The sequence below is a fragment of the Balaenoptera physalus genome, assembly GCF_965194825.1.
Source record: "Balaenoptera physalus genome assembly, chromosome: 8".
Classification (NCBI taxonomy): Eukaryota; Metazoa; Chordata; class Mammalia; order Artiodactyla; family Balaenopteridae; genus Balaenoptera; species Balaenoptera physalus.
In genome coordinates this window covers 75,671,528-75,681,619 of record NC_138887.1, presented here as the reverse complement: position 1 = coordinate 75,681,619, position 10,092 = coordinate 75,671,528, and positions in this window count along the sequence as shown.

The following is a 10,092-nucleotide window of genomic DNA, read 5'->3' as shown; positions in this document are numbered from 1 at the left end:
CTCTCAGAATTCCACTGACTGCATTTCTCAGCAAAGATGTATTGGCAGGCTAAATGGGAGAGGTTTCAAGTTACTCAGGCTTTATTAATTTTACAGAATATGCTTTGAAGTACTAAAAATAATAAAAGTGAGCAGCACATTTGAAATTAGTGAGCAAATGTGTGGGGACATTACTCTTTCCTTTCTACCCCGTTGTTCTCTACTGATGACACTACAGAAAATACAGTAATCCCAGCTACATCTTCCTCTCTTCACTGCTTGCGTTCCATTGCCCAGACTTATTTAGAAATAACAATTTAAGAGGAAACGGAAGGAAACTAACGATTACTGAGCATAAGAACTCAACAGACAGAAATATGAAGGAAGAGTCCTCTAGTCTGAGGAAGCCACCAAGCTGAGAAACTTTAAATGAGGGTGACTTCTCTTAACAGGTCTCTTTGGTGACTAAAAACAGGCAGCATTTATAGTACTTTCCAGTATACAAAGCACTGTCATGTGCAATATCTTACTTAACCCTCAAATCAACCATGAGAGGTGAGTCCTCTCTCCCCATTTTACATATGGGGAAACTGGGGCCCAGAGAGATTAAGAAACCAGCCCAAGATTCTCAGATAGAATATCGTGGCACAGTGATGTAGCTCCGACATTTCTGGATTCAAAATGTATGACTGCTCTTTCCACTGATACTCAACCGGGAGAAGTTAGAAAGCCAGGCTGGGGGGAGGTTGTGAAGGTCCTTGAACGACAGATAAGTTTATACTTTACCCTGCAGGAAATATGATTATTATATTATCTTATCCAAATGTTTACAGATTCAATATGCTTGGACAAATAGATTAGCCGTTTCTGATTCTCCTAAGTTCCTGAGTATGTCTAACCCTCAAATGAGTTCATTATAAGCATCAAATATTCTACTTGCTGTTTTTACCCAGTTTACAAATGTTCATTGTGCAGTTAGGCCAGGAGCTTTTTGCCAGAGGTCAATATCAGTCATTCACAAAGGACACAAATAACTCCATTTCCTAACTGTATGTCTGTACCTGTAAGTTTTATAATGGAACAGAAAGCAATATGGCAGAAAGGTTTTTTTTCTTGAAGTATAGTTGATTTACAGTGTTGTGTTAGTTTCAGGTGTACAGCAAAGTGATTCAGTTATATATGTATGTGTATATATATACTCTTTTTCAGATTCTTTTCCATTATAGGTTATTACAAAATATTGAGTATAGTTCTCTGTGCCATACAGTAAATCCTTGTTGTTTATCTATTTTTTTATATAGTAGTTTGCATCTGCTAATCCCAAACTCCTAATTTATCCCTCCCCATCCCCCTTTCTCCTTTGGTAACCATAAGTTTGTTTTCTATGTCTGTGTGTCTATTTCTGTTTTGTATATAAGTTCATTTATATCTTTTTTTTAGATTCCACATGTATGTGATATATATTTGTCTTTCTCTGTCTGGTTTACTTCATTTAGTATGATAATCTCTAGAAGCATCCATGTTGCTGCAACTGGCATGATACACCACATCTTCTTTATCAATTCATCTGTTGATGTGCATTTAGATTGCTTCCATGTCTAGACTATTATAAATAGTGCTACTGTGGACATTGGGGTGCAGGTATCTTAAAGTTTTAAGTCCAGTTTTATGTAATAATTTACTAATATATTCAACACACATTAAATGAGCACCTACTACGTGTTAGGCATCATGCCTGGAGCTGGGCATTCAATAAATGAAGATGACACATCCCTATCTTTATAGAGCTTACAGCCAGATACAAGAAAGCATCCAGGCAAACAGAGTGCCCTGTGATAAAGGATATCACAGAGAAAATACAGAGGGGCTTAGGAGCACATAACCTAGACCTAGCGGGTGGGGAGGTTTCCCTGTGGAGGTGGTGTAAAGGCTGAAGGACTGGCAAATATAACAGTGACAGGACTGAGCGCAGGGATTCCAGTCCTGGCTTTGCATTAGACTCACCTGGAGAATTTTTTAAACTACTACTATCCAGACCCCACCCATGCCAATTCAATCTGAATCTCTGCAAGTAAGGGCCAGGCAACGATTTTTATAAACCTCCCCAGAGGATTCTAATGTGTGGCCAGGTTTGACAATGGCTAACTTACATAGTTACTGAAAAGTTTTTCAGAATGAAAACTACATGAACCACCTCTAAATTCAGATGTAAGTCCCATGTAAATTCAGAAGTAAATCATTTTAAAATGATTTTCTTAGTTACTATAATGTGACCTTTATCTTAATTATCTTGGAGTTCAAAAATATTTATGGCTACAGAGGTAATAAAACTTCTTTAAAAAAAAAGATGAATCTGAATAGTCTATTGCTAACTTTTCCTAATAGTGAGGGGAAAAATGCTTTGTGGTAAGTACCACTGTGTTTACCAATATTTTCTGCTCTCCTCTCATGGGCAATGTGGAGAATTATTCTTCTTTGCCCCTTTGAAATGATGAGTGGTCATGTGACTTTCTTTAACCAATAAATAGTGAGCAGAATTGACATGTGTCCCTTCCATGAGGAAGTGTTTCAGAGCTGGTCAGCTATGCTCTCTTCTCCTGCTTCAGAGATCCCTGAAGAATGGTGTTGACATGGGAGCATCAGAAGATGGAGGGACAATAAGGTCCAAGCAGCCTGAGCCACTGCTCAAAGAGCAGTCACCTTGCAGAGCCACACAGGTGGGCTCAAGAAATAAATGTTTGTTGTTTTAAAGGGCTAAGATGTTAGGGTTTTTTATCACTGCAACATAACGTAGCCTCACCTGCCTTCTTATACTACCTTCTCAATCAGGTGGATCCCTATTTTTGTATTTTCTTTCTCTGATTCACAGACTTTCTTTTTTTTTTGGTAGATCTTTATTGGAATATAATTGCTTCACAATACTGTGTTAGTTTCTGTTGCACAACAAAGTGAATCAGCCATATGCATACACATGTCCCCATATGCCCTCCCTCTCGAGCTTCACTTCCATCCTCCCTATCCCACCCCTCTAGGTCATCGCAAAGCACCGAGCCAATCTCCCTGTGCTATCCTGCTGCTTCCCACCAGCCAACTATTTTACATTTGGTAGTGTATATATGTCGATGCTACTCTCACTTCACCCCGGCTTCACCCTCCCACCCCATGTCCTCAAGTCCATTCTGTGTGTCTACCTCTTTATTCCTGCCCAGCAACTAGTTTCATCAGTACCATTTTTCTTTTTTTTTAGATACCATATATATGCGTTGGCATACAGTGTTTGTTTTTCTCTTTCTGACTTACTTCACTCTGTATGACAGACTCTAGGTCCCTCCACTTCACTACAAATAACTCAATTTCGTTTCTTTTTATGGCTGAGTAATATTCCATTGTATATATGTGCCACATCTTCTTTATCCATTCATCTGTCAATGGATATTTAAGTTGGTTCCATGTCCTGGCTATTGTAAATAGTGTGGCAATGAACATTGTGGTACATGTCTCTTTTTGAATTATGGTTTTCTCAGGGTATATGCCCAGTAGTGGGATTGCTGGGTCATATGGTAGTTCTATTTTTAGTTTTTTAAGGAAGCTCCATACTGTTTTCCATAGTGGTTGTAACAATTTACATTCCCACCAACAGTGCAGGAGGGTTCCCTTTTCACCACACCCTTTCCAGCATTTATTGTTTCTAGATTTTTTGATAATGGCCATTCTGACCGGCGTGAGGTGATACCTCATTGTAGTTTTGATTTGCATTTCTCTAATAATTAGCGATGTTGAACATCTTTTCATGTGCTTCTTGGCCATCTGTATGTCTTCCTTGGTGAAATGCCTATTTAGGTCTTCCACCCATTTTTTAACTGGATTGTTTGGTTTTTTTGATATTGAGCTCCATGAGCTGTTTGTATATTTTGGAGATTAATCCTTTGTTGTTTCATTTGCAAACATTTTCTCCCATTCTGAGTGTTGTCTTTTTGTCTTGTTTATGGTTTCCTTTGCTGTGCAAAAGCTTTTAAATTTCCCATTTGTTTATTTTTGTTTTTATTTCCATTACTCTAGGAGGTGGGTCAAAAAAGATCTTGCTGTGGTTTATGTCAAAGAGTGTTTTTCCTATGTTTTCCTCTAAGAGTTTTATAGTGTCTTACATTTAAGTCTTTAATCCATTTGGAGTTTATTTTTGTTTATGGTGTTAGGTAGTGTTCTAATTTCATTCTTTTACATGTAGCTGTCCACTTTTCCCAACACCACTTATTGAAGAGGCTGTCTTTTCTTCATTGTATGTTCTTGCCTCCTTTGTCGTAAATTAGGTGCCCATAGGTGCGTGGGTTTATCTCTGAGCATTCTCTCCTGTACCATTGATCTATATTTCTGTTTTTGTGCCAGTACCATTCTGTCTTGATTACTGTAGCTTTGTAGTATAGTTTGAAGTCAGGGAGCCTGAATCCTCCAACTCCATTTTTCTTTCTCAAGATTGCTTTGGCTATTCGGGGTCTTTTGTGTTTCCATATGAATTTAAAATTTTTTGTTCTAATTCTGTGAAGAATGCCATTGGTAGTTTGATAGGGATTGCATTGAATCTGTAGATTGCTTTGAGTAGTATGGTCATTTTCACAATATTGATTCTTCCAATCCAAGGACATGGTATATTTCTCCATCTATTTATGTCATCTTTTATTTCTTTCATCAGTTTTTTATAGTTTTCTGAGTACAAGTCTTTCATCTCCTTAGGCAGGTTTATTCCTAGGTATTTTATTCTTTTTGTTACAATGGTAAATGGGAGTGTTTCCTTAATTTCCCTTTCTGACTTTTCGTTGTTGGTGTATAGGAATGCCAGAGATTTCTGTGCATTAATTTTGTATCCTGCAACCTTACCAAATTCATTGATTAGGTCTAGTAGTTTTCTGGTGGCATCATTAGGATTTTCTATGTATAGTATCATGTCATCGGCAAACAGTGATAGTTTTACTTCTTCATTTCCAATTTGAATTCCTTTTATTTCTTTTTCTTCTCTGATTGCTGTGGCTAGGACTTCCAAAACTATGTTGAATAAGAGTGGCGAGAGTGGATATCCTTGTCTTGTTCCTGATCTTAGTGGAAATGCTTTCAGTTTTTCACCATTGAGTGTGATGCTTGCTGTGGGTTTGCCATATATGGCCTTCATTATGTTGACATAGGTTCCCTCTATGCCCATTTTCTGGAGAGTTTTTATCATAAATGGGTGTTGAATTTTGTCAGAAGCTTTTTCTGCATCTATTGAGATGATCGTATGGTTTTTTTCCTTAATTTGTTAATGTGGTGTATCACATTGATTGATTTGCATATATTGAAGAATTCTTGCATCCCTGGGATAAATCCCACTTGATCATGGTGTACGATCCTTTTAATGTGCTGTTGGATTCTGTTTGGTAGTATTTTGTTGAGGATTTTTGCATCTATGTTCATCAGTGATATTGGTCTATAATTTTATTTTTTTGTGATATCTTTTTCTGGTTTTGGTATCAGGGTGATGGTGGCTTCATAGAATGAATTTGGGAGTGTTTCTCCCTCTGCTGATTCAGACTTTCTATTCATATACTTATCCATAATCAGTATTATAATTAATATCCTTCCCTCTTTCCTCCCTTCCTTCCTTTCTCTCTTCCTTCCTTCCTTCCTTCCCTCCTTAACAGTTAATTTAAAAGGTCACTGAGGAGGCCCAAGCAAGGACAGCACGAAAGCAGTTGAATGAATGGTGGCCCAGCAGGTTAGAGAATTTGTTGCATACAGGGGGATTGAGCAAATAAGTAAATATATTGAGGATTATGGAGCCAGATTTCTTGCTGTCAGATAAGGGAATTAGAAGTATAAAAAGGGAGAAGGATAATGAACCCTGTTATATTGTGTTTGAACTGAATTGGAAGTACTGTTGTGAACTCGGATAGATAGATAGGGAGGGAGGGAGGTAGATAGATAGATAGATAGGCATATAGTGATATGAATATAGATGTATCTCTGTTCTGTTGTAGTTCTGTCCACTGAGAGTTCCTGGAAACTGCAATAGCCCATAGCAATAAGCATACTCAGCATGCAGATCTTGATTTCTAGAAACTGTTTTCCACTGACAGTTGAAGAGGTCTAAGAAAAAATGACTGATTTCAGGACTGGGGCAGCAAAAGCACAAGATGAGTATGAAAGGTAATTTAATGTCAGGAAGTAATGAAGTATGCAAAAAATGATAAGGGCACATCAAAAGGATGTAGAAGCCAGTTTGAAGAGCCAACCACTGGGCAAATCTGGGACAATTTGAGATCAAAATCAATAATGATAGGGATGAATTATACCCCATTGAATAAAATATCCTTTTAGTCCATGCAGGTTTAAACAAACAAATGAATAAATGGGAGAAGGAAAACCTCTTCCATTTAGTAGGTTGCCAACTATTAAACGTAAGAGAAATAAAAAAGAAAATCACCATTATCCAACAATCTTAGCAATACTCAATTCAGGCAAGAAATGTCAATGGATGCTACAATTTGTGGGTAAAAGATGACAAATAGAATATTTACATAGCCTCAAAGTATCTCCTCACGAAAGACTTACAGTTATAAAGGGGAAGGGACTTCCCTGGTTGTCCAGTGGTTAGGACTCTGCACTTTTACTGCCAAGGGCATGGGTTCAATCCCTAGTCAGGGAACTAAGGTCCGCAAGCCTCGCAGCACAGCCAAAAAAAAAAATGAAAAGAAAAATTATAAAGGGGAAAAGAATAGCTTTTCAGTGAAGTAAGCTGACAGACACTACCTTATTCAATTGTAACATTAAATGTAACATGACCAGATTGAAATCATGTGCCACCTGACAGGATACAAGGAGAATTTAGTATTGCTTTTCGGGTATTCCTGCCAAAAATGCACACATAACCTGAATCTAAGTATAAGGAAACATCAGACAACCCTAAATTGAGAACCATTCTATAAAATAACTTGCCTGTTGTCTTAAAAAATATGCTAGTCCTGAAAGTCAAGGGAGGACTGTGGAATTGTTCTGGGTTGAAAGAGACTAAAGGGGTTTGACAACTTAAAGCAACAGATGATGCTGTATTGGGTCATTTTGCTATGAAGGACACTGCCAGGACAGTTGGTGAAACTTGACTAGGGTCTCTGATTGATGTATAGATAGGAGATCTTTGAACTATTCCTACGGCTTTTCTGTGCTTTTGAAATTATTTCAAAAATAAAAAGTATTAATATTGTTGCAGTGTGAAATTCTTCTATAGACTTCCTATTCAGGTTTACATTATAAAGTGAAAAGATGTGGGAAGTTTGAGAGAAATCTCAAAATATTTGGTTTGGCTATGGTGTGTTTTCTTTCCTTTTTTAAAATAAAGTACCTGAAGTTAGGGATCTTAATTTTTTTTAAGTTCATCCTTATTTAAATTTGTCTTCTTTATTTAAGTTTGCAAATCTCTTAATGCTTTCAGAACTGTGATGGATTCTAGGGGAATATGGGTATGGCAGTTAGGCATGTGTATAATATAAGGGATTTACAAAGAAGTTATTTTCATCCAGGTCTTTAGCAATTTGAATAGATATTCAGAGCATAGCATATGCCAACAGAATATGACTGATGCCTCCATTAAATTCAAAATATAAAAGAAAAACAGACCACAAGCATTAAGTCTTTTCTCCATGCTAACATAAGTAAATTTCTTTGGCCAGAAGAATATCAAATGAAGATTTTTGAAAATCCTCCTCAAAAATGCAAAATATTATTTTTTATCATAGTCTGTAAATTAAACAATAGAAAAGTTTATTAAGCAAATGAAAGTTATTTTTTCTATCTCAATAAACACATGTAAATAGTTTGCAAATTGTGTTCCAAAAGGCTGCTCTTCAACTTGCTAGTAAGCAGGTATCCTGTTGACAATCCCAGCATGCATCTCCTGACACCTTCTGAGCCAAATTCTACCCTCATCTACTGAAGGAGAGACAACAGGGGCTTCAAATTCTTGGCTTAATATCTAGGGGTTGGTCTCTGAGTGAGCCTCAGATTGCCTTCATCCACAGAAGTGCGTGCAATCTATCCCACTCTATCCCCCAGCCATCCAATGAGGCATTGGTATTGAACGTCTGCCTTTGCCAGGGACCCAGGACCAACCTGAACTCTTTATTCCATTATGGGGGAACATAGTACAAAGAGAACTGTAAGTCTGACTCATAACTGTATTGAAAAGTTCTAGTTATCAATATATGTTATGCCATTTCATATCATAGTGCTTTCACAAAAAAATAAGAATAAGAAAATGTAACAGTTCTGAAAGTTTCACAGAAAATTTTTCATTTATCTCAGAATTGAATGACTTTGTGGACTCCTTAAGGAGTATATTAAAATAAGTAGACCAGAGACAGGCAAGTAAGTTTTCAAATAAGTTTCCATTCACCATATTTTCTTGATCTCAAAGCTGTAGGTAATTAAAAATCAGACATTATGTACTGACATAATTCCTTGGCCATCCCTAGCTGTATTCATGTGCTAAGGTGGCCATAACAAAGTACCACAGACAGTGTGGCTTGAACAACAGAGATTTATTTTCTTAGAGTTCTGGAAGCTAGAAGTCTAAGGTCAAGGTGTCAACAGAGTTGGTTTCTTCTGAGGTCTCTCTCCTTGGCTTGCAGGTGGTCATCTTCTCCCTGTTTCTTCACAAGATGTTCCCTCTGTGTATGTTCGTGTGTGTCTAATCTCTTCTTATGAGGACACTAGAAGATTGAGGGCTCACTCTGATGACCTCATTTAACTGTAATTACCTCTTTAAAGGCGTTTCTCCAAATACATTCTGAGATAACTGGGGTTAGGACTTCAGCATATGAATGAGGGGCAGGGGGTGGGACACAGTTCAGTCCATAACACTACATGTTGCTTAAGAATTGTTCCTGTTGCCTGGATCAGGGCTTTTATCAATAATATGCACACCTTTTCAAAAGAGAGAAAGTTCATCCCATAATGAGTTTCTAGAAAAATTTCAGGGCCGTATGGACAAATTCAGTGCTGGAGAAGTCACATTTCCTAGCCCCCAATTCAGATCCGGCTCAGGTCTCTCTGTGCTAGATCTTTGGGAAATCAGCATTATCATTAAATTCTAACTTGATCTCTGTCCTTCATGGGCTTACAGTTTATTTAAGTCCAGCCACTACGGGGCTCAAGGATATGACTGAACGATCAACTAGTTTGCATCTTATGGTGGGTTTTAAAAGCAGTTGTGGACCACCCTAAGCAGGTCCCACCTTGATCACAATCTCATGGCCACAATTTCTAGACAAGCCAAGGCAGCACTTGAGAACATAGTTTTAAGAGCTGCCTTCCCCCAAATTCAAAAGTGTTGTAACACTCAGTTAGGAAGGCAGTGGTGAAACTCTCATACATTGCTGGTGCATTGGTGTATAACTGGGTGATAAACTATCAAAAGTAAAAATGTATAATACATTTTGGTCCTGATATCCACTTCTGAGAATTTACTCTACAGAAAAATGTATGTGTATATATAAATGGTAGATGTGGAAAGTCATTCGTTACAGTATTATTTACTGTAAGGTCAAAAGATTAGAAAAAATGTCCCTTATAAGAGAGTGGTTAAATTACTTTGGTATATGAATATAATAGAAAAGTACGCAGCTGTTAAAAAAAAAATAGGTGATTATACTGCTCTCTTTGATAACGGCAAGCTAGTTATTCAGATCAACCCTCCCACTGAAAGCAATTAAAAATGCTGGAAAAACATTAAAAAAAAAAGTATCCCTTAAGACAAGGAAGATCTGTCAAATGAATAAAAAACCTAAGCAAAAGCCAAAAACAGAGAGAGAAGTGAACGCAGCAGCTCCTCGTGCCCTGAGATCGTTTGTCAATCCCAGCAACTTTGAACTTGTATTTGTTGTGATGAAAGAAAGAAGGAGAGAAATCTGAGTCTCCAGCCCATCCCAAGTTGGGAATATAACAGAAAACCCCTACAATAAGAAGGGACCGCATGGTAAGACCAAACCAGAAGTAAAACCAACACTGACCCCAACCCCAGGGGAGGCAAGGAAATTGCCTTCGTGCTGGGCTAAGCAGGGGGGAAACCTATACTGAGATTTTTTTAACCAC